The following is an 11,841-nucleotide window of genomic DNA, read 5'->3' on the forward strand; positions in this document are numbered from 1 at the left end:
CCATCCCAACCATGATGCATCACTTGTTTTGTTGCTTCATAGTAGCTGGCATGTCCAGGATCGGCTAGTTCTCGTAGTAGTGTCTTCTCCATTGACACTGTACTATTATCCCTGCCTGCGTGTTCTTTTTTTTCAAGAACACTCATGAGGGTTGCATGTCTTTGTATATGCTCCTTGTAATCTGTAATTAGCAATTGCCTGCATGTTCTGTTGCCATCCGTTGATGGCATCGAAATTTGGAAGGAGCAAGTTGAGCCTATTAGTACTGGAACATTGTAGAAGTGTAGATGCTAACAATTAAGTTCGCATAAGGTGAAAAAAAAAGGGCACTGAACTGTATTATCTTTCTTTTTTTTTGAACTTGAACTGTATTATCTAGCCAAGAACAAAGCAGCAAGAAGTCAACCACACACACACACACACACACACAAAGGAAAGAACAAAGTAAAACAAGGGCGGCAGAAGTGCAAAGTAAAACACTCCCATGGATGGCACTTTTAGATTCCTCCAAAGCAAAAGCAACTGCATGCTGCATGACACTGACGGAAATGAAAACGTCACGCTGCACGTACGTCGACTCGTCGCTGCGAGCCTGCGACGAATCACTGAAATACCCATCTGCAGCGCTGCTAGCTGCATACACGCATGCATGCCAGCGTGAACTCAGCCACAGTGTGCGTGCATGGTGACATATTTCGCGCAGTTAATTACTTGTACTCCTCCAGGTTCAGGTTCATGTTCCAGGATGAACTCGGCAACAGTCGCACTCTCTAGTACGGCGGGGTGGTGACCGAAGGACGTCGTCGTCGATCCATTTTTCCCGGCGTTCGAGACAAATGAAGTTTAGGAGTAGCTTTTCCCGGCGTTCGAGGCGTCGGCGGCATGCAGTTGCATCGTCGATCATGGTACGTAGTTTCAATCTGGGTCGCTGGCATATGCATGGCCATGGCATGCAAGACCAAAAGCTTTGATGATGGCGACATGGTGCTTCCTTGTGAGACACAAAGAGCATCTCTTGTCGCGAGACTACTCCTTGATTTCCGAAGAACACGTTGCTTCTTTTACACGTAGTACATCGGCTTCGTTCCGACCGTTCGTCTCTACCGACGGTCAACTGCCAACTCCTGGCCACCCATTTAAAGGCCGATGAACAGAGGAACTATCTCTCTCTAGGTCTTGTTCGACGAAAACTCATTGGAACTTTAGAATTCTATTCCTTGAATGTTTTGCAGAGCTTGTCAGTTTATAGCAGGATTAAAAACCATAAGTTTCCTTAATCTCTTTTGTGTGTGATTTGGCAGTGGAAATTCATGAAGCAATCCCCATTGGAATGTTACTTTGTTTGAATGAGAAGTATATCATGCAATCAATATTTATCCAATAAAATCAACGTCACTGCAACCCAACAACTTCTGTTACACATTCTTATATATGCTTTTAGTTACCACGGCATTTATTGTATCAGGGAGTGGCGGAGTGTCCTTATGACAGTTCTAGGCGATGGTATAGGATTTCCAAAATAAAAATCATTTTCCCATTACTTGGCACATCCAGGTGTCGTAGCCCACTAACTATTTCATGTACTAAGCAGTAGGCTTGATCTTATTTTTTGACACACACTTCTTCACAAATTGAGTCTCTATATTTTTCTCTTCACATGTTTCTGAAATTGTGAGACAAAGATACCCTAGGCGTGGTAAACTAGGAACTCCTCTACCAACAATACTATGAATACAACATCCATGTATATTTTACACAAAAGTCAACAACAAAAGAAATGGAAAATAGTTCCATGGTCGATTGTTCCATTTGAAGAACTACATATGGCTAAAAATGTAGAGGGAAGTGTCGTGGTCCAATAGTTAGTAACAATATTCATCTCAGGTGTCCCTAGCCAAGTCAGTGTGAGCTCCATAAACTCAGTTGTTTTTCATATTTCTTCTTTGCTATGAATTAAGTAAATTTGTTTTCTTGCACATATTTTTTGTGGGGCACACTCATATTATTTCTAAGACACTTGGTTCCCATGTTCTAGATTAACAACATCAATGATCCGCTAGTCATTGATCTTGTATATGGGATCCCCATGGATACAATTTGGTAACGTGGAGAGAAACACGAGACATGAAGTGCCCAGGGTTAGGCTCCCATGTTTTGCATATATGAGAATTAATTTTAACCATAATTCAGGAGGGTAATTAGTACTTATGTTTATATGTGAGAATAAATATATAGAATGATTATATTTTGTTCAGAGGGTAGAATGGTTATTTGTTAACGTGTAATCTTGTTCTGAAGTTAGGTAGAATGCAAACTTTTTCTAAGGTTTAGCAAAAAAATAGTTGTGAACGAATTGTTCCTTAAGTTTGTTTAAGGCAAACAAAATTGTCCCATCATTTGGATCACTTTCTATGTTGATGACAAAAGCCTCACAGAAGAAATCAACTTATCGACACTAATATTTCTTCTTCTAGCGAAATACATGTCATCATTATGTTTTCTTAGAGTCAGCATCATTGGCATCATTATGTTTTGATATACAAACTAAGAACATGATGACTTGATGTACCCAATATTAATAATTAAGGCATGGATTAAGTAGTTGGGCCCACAAATCCCACCAAAAAGAATCTCTCTCCCTTGTTTCTTTCAGAGAAAACAAATGTTGATCTCTCCTTTACAGGAAAAAAGAAGAGTCCATCTTTGATTACTATTAAGGCTACTGCTTTTCAACGTCATGTCCAACTCCGGCCAATTTGCCAATCATTAGCATGACTATAAAAATAACGCCCAGGGCAACGGCGCAATGTCCTCGCGTCTCATCCAGCAATTTGTTAAAAACACAGAAAAGTGGTCATCGGTCTCAAGAGAGAAACTTAACACATAATGGTATTTAGCTGAGTGAGTAAGAATAACATTAGGTGAACTGTTGGGATCGATATTTTATATACTTTGGGGTATCTTTTGGTTGATGTGGTGGTTAAGCGGTTAATTGTTACTGCTGGTATAGTAATTAAACAATTGGAAACTGCGCCGTCCAACGTTAGTTCAATGGGTCAGTACTTACATAGCTTGCCTCTTTTGAGGCTGCAGGTGTGCTTCAAGTGCCTACTTGTTCCATGCATTAATATTATATGTCATCAGTCAAGTTTTCGTCAAGAACCAATCATCGTTGTAGAGAATCCATACGTATTTACTAAGTACCTAGCATTCTAGCTAAGTTGGTGTTTTTTTTTTAGAAAAGGAGGATGACCCCCGGCCTCTGCATCTGGGAGATGCATACGGCCACTTTATTGATTATTCTCGAGGACCTTACAAAGTATTACAACAATGTGCATGAATCCACCATCTTGGCAACATATGCCGCTACTCCTATCCAAAATGATGAATGGGTGCTAGCTGGGCCACTACCCAAACCACTCACCTAAGCCTAACATCAAAAGCCGGAAGCCGAAACTCATTCGGAAGCCCCAGCCGAGCCACATACCGGGTCTGGGGCACAATCCGGTCAGACGCACTCGTGTGTCGTCGCCGCCATCTTCCACAGGTCTTCAGATCATATTAAGACTTCTACCTTGTCTGGCCACTCTGCCATCGACGTCACCATGACGCCAGACAGCAACCTCCTCCTGCGCGAGCCCATCTCCGCACGTCGGACGCCGAGTCTCCACAGCGCCATGCCATCGATCTCCGCCGCCATCAAAGTTTGGGATGAAACACCGCTCCACCATCCCTCCAGCTAGCACTTGCTCCAAGACGATGCCCCCAGAAGGGAAAGCGATAGAACGCCATCATCATCCGATCCGGAAGACCCAGATCTGGGGTTTCCCCCTGAGCACCCCGAACCTGATGGCGCAGACTGCCAATGATGCCTCGACCATCGGCAGTAGCTCCACCAGACGAGCGTCGCCTACGTCGCCGCAACCTCCAAGATGAAGCTGATCAGAATGCATGTGTCGACACCGAACCGCCGCCACTTCCACCGCCGCTTGAGCAGCCCCCGAGCAACGCCTTCAGGAAGGAGCACGCCACCGTGGTGTCGTCGTCGCTTGGAACAGGGGGGTCTGAGGTTTTCACCTGAGCTCCTGGGAGGGGTGGAAGGGAGGAGATCCTCTCCGAAGCCTCCAACAAGGGAAGCAACACCCAAAGGCACTGCCATCGGAGTGGCCGCCACGCCAGCCAAGAGATTCCCCCGGAACCCTTCCAGCCACCGGATCTGCAAGGCCAGCACCCAAGAACGGTGACCTAAGCCACCAAGGGCCGGATCCGCTACAGATCGGAGTAGATCAGGGTCGAGGACGAACATCACCATGGCCACCAACATCCAGCAAGGAACCGCCGCCGCAGCCGAAACCCACCACCTCCCCGCCATCCACATAGCCAAGGAAGTGGCCCACCTGACCACGCCGGCGTCGCCCGCCGCCAAGCAGCGCCGCGTGCCACCAGCCATGGCCGCCGCCATGGATCCGAGCCGCAGGCGGGCCGCCAGCCACGGGGCCCCGCTGGAGAGGAGAGTCGCGCCACGAGGGGAAGACCCCGCCGCCGCCGCCACGACGCGGGCTTCGCCCGGTTGTGGCCTCCGGCCGCGGCGAGGGGATTAGCTGGAGAAGGGGGGCCCGGCGGCGGCGCGGTTGGGGGCTGCCGCCTGAGTCGCCTACCCTAGGCGACGCGGGGGCCAACTTGGCTCTTGGGACACCAATTAACTCGCTAAGTTGGTGTTAGGTGAGGTTTCATAGCTACAGGATGATAACAACATATATGTGATATATTTCTATATTGGAGTTAACTAATCAGTTATCCCTATATCCTTCAGATCTCTGAATTGAAAGCTAGATTCCCATGCAGGTGTAGGTTTGGATGAATGGAGCAGATATCGTGGGTCCATCGAAGGATCCTCCATCACCAAGTTGATACGCATGCACCGTGGGCTTTAGGCACGTTGTTTGTGAACAAATCCATCAGATCATGAGATCAACAACCCCAAATATGACGAGGTGACGGCTGACGTTGATTCTGCAAGCCTACCGGCAAAGCATATAGTGCATTACAGGTCCATTAGATTAATTTGGATTTTAGAGGCTACCATTTCTCAAAATGCTGGCCCATTGATGGGCTAAGACAACTAATGACTTTTTAAAGATAGAGAATACAGTATTGACGAACATTGAATGTGTACTTGCCCACACACACAGACACACAAACCTTTAAATTCGACGAAATCCATACTAGCGTGAAACCTGAGATTTGATCTTTAGTGCATCGAGGGTATAATCATCCAACCGAACCAATAGTTGGTTCATACAATTAATGATTTTTATTGTATTCTTTGAGAAAAATAAATTTTATTGTAGAAAGCAAATAACCATGTGTTTTACTTTTTAAGATTGTATCGAACAATCATACTCCTATTACAACTTCAGATGAAAGTAAAACTCGTTTTGAGGGTGTTAAGTTCGTAAATAAGTCACACAATTAAGCATGATAATTATCTAGCTAAAAGATAAGATTAACCTATCGTACCCGACCCGACACACATGTATGGGCACCATGTGTATATGCGACTCGACTGATACACTTTTAGTTTCGTGGAAGTAATGTTGAATAACCTATCTACATCACCATAATCTCCATAAGGACACAAACCCTACTAATGACCAAGTAGCTATCCGATTAGCGGCGCCTCACACCGTACATGGCTACCAGCTTTGAAACAGGGCCGGTGCACTTTTCCACTTCCCTTTATTGACCTTGTAGCAAACTTATTAATTAGTAGCAGCTTTGCGTTGCTTTCATGAGTTGGATTGTAGAGATCACATAAAATTTAGGTTAGATAAGAACACAAGCTAGATAGCTAGCTAGGTAAAGGATACGTTACGTAATCTCCACTCCTTTTTCATGAGGGGTTTTGTTAGCATGTCTAGTCTACAGCAAGAACGGCGGGAAAGGTGATGATGGATTTTGCAATTGTTTGCAGTTTTGTAGCCACTGCCTTTGGTATGGGCCGCAGGCACCCAGGCGCCCTTTTAGTCCTCTGATCAGATGCCCATTTCCAGAGTGCGTCAGAGGCATATTAAGTGATGCCTAAAACTTCCCTAAAAAAGTGATGCCTATAACAATAGGAATTTTGTACGGTGTGATCTTTGCTTTTCTTGTAAAGGTGGAACCAAATGCTAATTCCAAACTGAAAGGGAATACGTGCGTGTAAAATCTATGTATATTTGCTCACTTAGTCACCCACTATGAAAAGTAATCAAACGTTTATCTTCACTGTTTATCTTTTGAACCGATTTATCGCTCTGACAAGCGATTTATCGGGAATATACCGATAAATTAGACGTATTCATAGCACTATGCTTGCAAAAATTTATGTTTATTTATATTTTGTGGACCTTGTCACGAAATATGTACTTTGTTCCTATTTTGTTTGTCATTATACGAATATTTAAAGGCTGGGAATCAAGGTAACACTTTTGTCAAATATTGTTTTTTTATTGAATATAGCGTATTTTAGTGTTGGGAACCTGAGATTTGCAAAAACAAAATCTGATTAAAGTCGACAGATAAAATCGATTAATCGGCCGATTTCTGATTAATCTATTCCTATCTGACCGAGACGATAACAATAAGCGATATCCTCAACAGTGTAATATACGTTACATCCTTTTAAATTTTATAAAATGTAGAAAAAGCCAGGGCATGGGTCCTCTTTAAGCAACAATGTACTCAAATCCAAGTCTAGAATTTAGAGCATAGGTCCTCTATAAGCTACCATGTACTCAAATACTAGTCAAGTTTATAAGCTCGGCGCCCGTCAAAGGTAAACATTATAGGCCCACCACTGGTAATGAGGTATCCATCACCCTGGCCTGCCTTAGCCCATGCAGCGAATTATTTGTGCTCCACCACTGCTACTCTGTGCAGCTATCTATGTAGTGAAATATCTGCTTGAACAGTATTAAAAGCTAGCTACTCAAGCCTCAGTAAGTAATATCAATCTTAAACTAAAAACATTGAGACAAACAATCTTAAATAAATAGAGTCAGTTGATCCAAAAACCAAGAGTCATACAAATACAAATACTTACAATCTCAATCTTAACGCTATCAGAAAAATCCCAATCTTAACAATACTATCTTAGCGTAAATCGGGTAGTATTTCTTGAAATGGTAAGTCATGGTGTTTCTCAGGTAACAAATTAACAATAAATAGGAAAGGCAACTGTAGTACTACCATCCGGGCCAAAAAAATCGTATCTGCTTCTAATCTTACTAGTAAGCCTGCACGTGCAACGCACGTCTCAAATGTTGAGGGTGATATTTGGAGATATTTCAGATGCAGAGTAGGAAAGATTTGTTTTCAAAACAATAATCGTGATGTCAAAAAGGACACGTTTCATGTTAAATGGAAGTAGCTTATAGACAATGTAGCTTATCTTGCATAATTTACTCCGCTGATGTGAATACACATTATTTTACAGGAATCCTCACTGGATTTGAAAAAAGATAATGTTTATAATAGAAGAAGAAATATTTACATATCAATCTCAATATAGAACCATGAAGAAAGGCAAGGATACCATCAATAGCATAGTACACCTGAGAGCTATCACCCGCGACCAGTAGATATAAAATATCAAAAAAAATGCTAAAAAAATAACATTATACCATCTTTTTTTTTTAAGCAGATAAATTCCATGTTGAAGTACCAATAGCTCACTATTGAGTAGGCGTACATATTAGAGGCCATATTCTTCAACATCCTGTCATAACCCGATGGCCTCTCACACACATCAGATTTTGCATGTTGCGGTAGCAAAGCCAGTAATAATCTTCCGAGATATAAAACCAATACATGAAAGCGTTTTATTTTCTCATACATGAATTCTTGACCAAATACAAAAAAACAAGAATTGTGTATCCACCGCAAGTTTACCTAGAGCATATAGAGAGTGCCATGTTACTCTTAATAACACTTTAAATGCTTGATCGTACATGGTACTATAAATGCATTCAGTAATACAATATTTTACATAGGTTGCAAACAAAGCATCATGATTGTAACGTCAAGTCGCACAAAGTACGGATCAAAATGATCCTCATAAACGTCTTTATGAACAACAACCTTTTTCTTAACTTCCTCCTCTCTTGCCAGTACATGTTTCAAGATTTGTTATGTAATGATCTGTAGAAATATATATTTACAATGGTAATAAATAAATATTCGATCAACAGTTGCACATTCTAAATATATGTAAAGGTAGAAAGACATACAAGTCAGTGCTGTTACACTGCTTCTAAAGGCATCTCTTCTTGTGTCATACATTTTTCTCCTGCCTATCTTCTCTTCTTAATTGGCTGGACCATTAGGAGAAGCGGTAAGAAATTTAATCAGAATGAAGAGGAGATCAAATAAATCAATTTGAAAGATAGGAAGGAGCAGAAGGAGAGATTTCACAATCTCACTAAATCACTATCGAATTCATGAACAACATCTTGCGCTTCTGGGTAGTTATCATCCTGTCCTTCGTGCGAGAAAGAAGGCCATTAACCTACAGATAAGAAAAAGGATTGGCGGTGAAAAGAGAAGATTATATTTGTCCTTACAGTGAGATTAGGAAGTGCACCTGAGATGTATTTGTTTCAGCAGTTCATGAACTGAATATAGCCTCGATCTGATTTCCTGATAGTCATGAAAACAATGAGCCTGGGAATAAATGATGCAAAATCCTGGAGAGAAAACTTCTACAGAAATAAACATAGCACCTGCAAGACATCTTAAAGCAAAAATGCCATGAAGTTGTAATATGGATAAGTAATTTCTAAATGGAGATGAAAATTTGCGAAGTTGAATACCAGATAGAGATACTGTAGGACAGAATTTGAGCTCCTGAAATCGCTCTCACCAACCATGGTGACCCTGGAATGTGGGGTTCGGAGCTGTCCGGCCCAACAGTACTGCTAATTGACATGGAGAGGACTCATGTCTCCATTCCGTGTCTCTTCGTGTCCTCCTAATCTGGAGAGGACACACGGAGAGTTCCTATCAATTTATTTCTCGTGTCATGTCTGCCATGTAACTCCATGCTAATAAACACTGAGTGTGCCCTAAAACAGCATCATACGTACAAAACCATAACTTTCACTGAAAACAGAGTAGCATATACTCCCAACATGACCAGCCAATAAGTCCATGCACAACACGCAATTGCTATCTTCAGTTTTCCAGATTTCTTTGCACAAATGAATCTAGTGGCAGCATCAGCAATCCAACTGAAGCTCTCATGGAAGGTACACAGACAATCCGATCAGAAAATCTTCTAGTTTCCAGCTTGCATCATACACATAATACACCAACAGTCTGATGAAAACTCAAGTATTAGAAAAGAAGGTTGTCAATACCTGTACTGCGACAATATGGGACCGCGTGGGGAAGAACTTCAGAGGTCACACTTCAGAACCTTCACCAACATAAACTAAACAAAGACATCAGGCAAGATGCTTGATTCCATTGTGTTAGTGACAACGAGCAACATGAAAAAATGCCGTACATGAGGAAGAGGTTACCTTAGAGGAGGTTGATGATGAGGGCGAGGTGGAGCTTGCCGAAGCGAGACTTTGGAATTCGAGAGGCACTCGAGGTCGGCGACGCGGCCACGAGGCGGGCGAGGTCAGCGAGTCGTCCGGAGAGCGTGAGGATTGGAAGGCATGCCGCCCCCAGCGAGGAGGGCTCGCGTTCGCCGCCGCCGGACGACCAGCCCCGCCTGTTCGTCGCGCCTCTCTCCCTCTCCTCCTGCTGCCAGGGAGGAGGGCCTGCGTCCGCCACCGATCTCGCTCCTCCGTCGGCTGGTGAGTCGCGCCTCTCGCCCTCTCCTTCTTCCGTTCCTCTCTTCTCCTTTCCCCATCTTCCCATCTTCTCCCTCGCCGCCCTCTGCGTGTGGGCGAACGCCGCCGGGTGCGCGGGTTTCTCTAGGAGGGGGCGGCGGCTGCAAGCGCGTGGGGGCGTGCGAGGAGGCAGGGCTTGTTTTCGTTAGGGTGGAGTACGGTCAGTCATTGGAATTTGATAAGTCCACACCATAACACTATTAGATGAATGATGGCTGTTAGATTGTGTTTTGCGGAACTAATCGTGTGGTGCTGATTGATTCGTGCCTCTTTGTGGGACTAATTGCTGGGTGCACTTAAGAAAATTCTTGTTTGATTGTTTAATAGTAATGGAGATGAAGATTAATAGTAGTGGAGATGGAGATGCAGCTTATTGGCATGTTGGGGTATCAGTCCATCAGAATTCAGAAACCACCATATTGCCAGAGATAGCAATAGCAATCCGCGAATGCTAGGTCTTACTTATTGCGAGACTGTAGCAGCTCTCGCCTATACATCTCACTTGGGTGGGCCGGCCAAACAAGATTTGCGCCAGCGGTTTCAGGAAAGGTTCTACCTACATTAGGATTGCGATTGGATTGGTTTTCGAAACCTTACGCCCAGTTTTTTGTAAGGTTTTGAGCGGGGGGCCTTTTTTTATCTTGTTTTCTTATCATTTTTCTTTATAGATTTTGATCTGGTTTCAATTTTTTTTGGTTTTCCTGCTCACCGTTATTTTTAATATTACTATATTTTTCTTCTTTATCTTTTTTATATTTTAAAATACATGTCGACCTTTTTAATACACATTGAGCATTTTTCGTATAAAGGTTGAACGTTTTACAAATACATGTTTGATATTTTCAAATACATGTTCAACATTTTAGCCAAATACATATTGAGATTATCAAATTACATTAAATATTTTTAAATATAAGGTGAATATATATTCTAACACACTTTGAATACTTTTAAAAAATGGTATGAAATTTTTAAATGTGCGATCATTCTTTAACATTGCTTGAACATTTTATTTAAACATGTGGACATTTTTTCAATGTAATCAACGGTTTTATAAATGGTACAATTTTTTTACAAATTGCAAGAACAATATTTTCACATTTTTCATAAACATTTTTTTAGTATACAATGAACATGACTTAAAACGTGTGAACTTTCTTAAATATCATGAAACATTTTTCGAAATGCACATAAGCTGGGTTATTTTAATGGTATGTCGATTGTTGTAATGTAACGAAGGGGGCAAGAATTATATAAGAAAGGGGGCGAGCACAGCTGGGCAGAGCGACAAGCGCGTTCATAGATGATCGTGGTTCGCAGGCCGTCCCAATAGGCATAGTGAGCAACTAGCATCTAAGCAAGGCGATGCTAGGGCTTGCAAAATGCGATATACAGGGGAGTGATAATGAACGGGTACCCTTTGGGGGATTCGTAGAGGGCGCTCGGGGTGCAGTGAGGTCGCGATGCGTGTTTTTGACGCATTTTGGGGTTTCATTTTTTTAGGTTTTTGAATTTTGCATGTTTTTTTTCCTAAGTTCTTGTAAAACTTCTTTTTTTTGTTTCCTCGTGTGAAGCACACTGTGCGGGAAAAAAACGCAGTTGTGCTTTGATGTGAAGCGCCACTATGCTTTTCTGTGCTTCCAAAAAAAAGTAAAAAGCATAATTGTGCTCCCAGTTTCCAAGTTTTTTCAGATTAAATAGGTCGATCAAAAATAAATTTAGGAATTGTGTTAAGGATAAAGTCTAGTTCCGATTTATTTTTGGTTTGGGAGGGGGGGGCGGTGCGTTCCCATTTTTTACTGCATATTATTCCCAGGTTTTTCCAGAAAAAAGAGTTTGTCCAAACATATCAACATTGGATCTAGTTTCATAGATCTGGACGCGTCAAACATAACCGTGAAAATTGATCATGATATGGACGCACGGTTCAAGAGATAAAACATTTAAAAAAAATCAATTA

The sequence above is a fragment of the Triticum dicoccoides genome, chromosome 2A, assembly GCF_002162155.2.
Source record: "Triticum dicoccoides isolate Atlit2015 ecotype Zavitan chromosome 2A, WEW_v2.0, whole genome shotgun sequence".
Lineage (NCBI taxonomy): Eukaryota > Viridiplantae > Streptophyta > Magnoliopsida > Poales > Poaceae > Triticum > Triticum dicoccoides.